This window comes from Ischnura elegans, chromosome 2 (genome assembly GCF_921293095.1).
Source record: "Ischnura elegans chromosome 2, ioIscEleg1.1, whole genome shotgun sequence".
NCBI classification, from domain to species: domain Eukaryota; kingdom Metazoa; phylum Arthropoda; class Insecta; order Odonata; family Coenagrionidae; genus Ischnura; species Ischnura elegans.
The window spans coordinates 77993780-77995750 of NC_060247.1; the positions used below are offsets into that span (position 1 = coordinate 77993780).

Here is a 1971-nt window from a genome sequence, read left to right on the forward strand (position 1 = left end):
GGGGGTAGCGACAGAGTTGGGGTCAGATACAAGGTATGTAAGAGCAATGGTAGGTTCTCATTGAATTGTATTACTCTAAAATAGTTTTTTGTCATCCATGCGAAGTTACCAATAATTTTATTTTTTCCTACAAATTAGAAGAACGTACCTGCATCGATCATACTTTAAAAAATATTTATATTTATACTGAGGAACCACCCACAAGGATCGCTTTCCCGCTGCACTATTTTGCAAACATAGGCAATATTCCACTTCCTCCACCTCACCTCACACCCATCCTAGCAGACTGTGTAAAGAAAAATTCTTCCTTTTATAAATAATTGTACCTGATGATGACGCAGTAGCGTTGAAACGCGTCGTACTCAATTAAAAGTCTTAGTGGACATTGAAAACTCTTTTATTTATCTATCCTATTAGGTAACAGTCAATGGATGAGATAATAAAATTAAGGATAATAGGCATATGAGGAACATAACCCGGATAGCTCAGTCGGTAGAGCATTAGGCTGTTAACCTAAGGGTCCAGGGTTCATGTCCATGTTCGGGCGAGTTATTTTTTGCCGGCCTCGGTTGCAGCGGGGTAAGTCCTTGCCTTCCGAACCGAAGGTAGCGGGTTTGAGTCCCGTCTGGATAAGTTACCCCTACCCAGGGAATGGCTGTGTGTGTTAATCGTTGTATCATGTCATTTCCTTCGCTGTAAAAGGCCTTAAATGAGCTGTTTTCGGGGGCGATGAAAATAAATATATAAATAAACATTTTTCACGCAAAATCCTACGTCATCGAGTATAAATAATTGCCTACTTTGGTTGAGCATAGATTTTATCCTTCCTAATAAACATTTGTACGGGGAATTCACAGGCAAATGATATCCATACAGCCTTGGTGAAATTTAATAGTGCACGAGGAGAAAAAATTCTTTTACGTCAAAATAAGGATAATACATCCTCATAAAGGCAAGAGGTGAGCCTCTTTGAGTTTCTAATGTTCCGGGTGAACTAGAGTCACAAGTACAAAGGGGGCGATTGAAAACTCTTTTATTATTATTATTATTTCCCCGAAACTATCATAAACATTTATGATAGTTTCGGGGAATACCAGAGGAAGGGTTAGAAGGGTAGACTATCGCAGATGAACATCACGAGCGTGAGTGATGCCGAAGCAAGGATCGAGGCATAAATATAACTTTAAGCTACATGAATTTTGGTCTTTTAAAAAACTATCGCATAAAATGTAGATTGATGTAATCATTGTTAGGAATGCGGTCCAAAATATGATAATACGGTGTTGTTTCACCGCTAAACTTGTTTTACTTAAGCCGCTAGAGAAGGAAAGAGAAACTATTTCGATACATTTATGATAGGAACATCAATGATAGCCACGCAAACAATAAACTGCTAAAGAAATCGTAAGTAATAAAAACGAGTAACCGAGATAAATATTGAATATCACAAATACGAAAGATAAGTGAATGGAAGAAGGCGAGTGGCAATGATTATAAATGGGCATTTGCAATTGTACATATTTATCTATTACGCATTATTGTTACAATTAAAGAGGACTCAGATGATAATTGAACACGGGCGTATGATTTTCGACTGTTAGAATAAAGGATGCGAATATGTTATTTCGATTCATCTAAACACACAATATTCTTGAAGAAGGTATCTTGCTCTCTAAAATACATTGAATTAATTACCAAAGATGCCATTTAGATTAACCCATGAAAATTTCCCTATGCCATAGCCATAAAAAAAATTTCGAGGGGTTCCACTTAGAGAGGGTACACTTAAAACCGCATCTCCGACACATTTTGGAGGAGCTCTAGAACCAATCGCTTTGACATTGAAATTGCTGATTATTAGTCCTCAAAATCGACTCATGACATTCTTACTTCCTCTTTCCATTACAGGATGCCAGCTACCGACCGCACTAATGAAGGCACTTGCATCGTAAAATTTCAACCCTCACATTA

General features: G+C 37.6%; 1 non-coding gene across 1 annotated transcript; it reads left to right on the forward strand.

Moving 5' to 3' along the window:
* The first annotated feature begins 474 nt into the window (after positions 1 to 474).
* On the forward strand, positions 475 to 547 carry Trnan-guu. The gene has a single exon. It is a non-coding gene; the product is annotated as a tRNA-Asn (tRNA).
* The last annotated feature ends 1424 nt before the right edge of the window (positions 548 to 1971 follow it).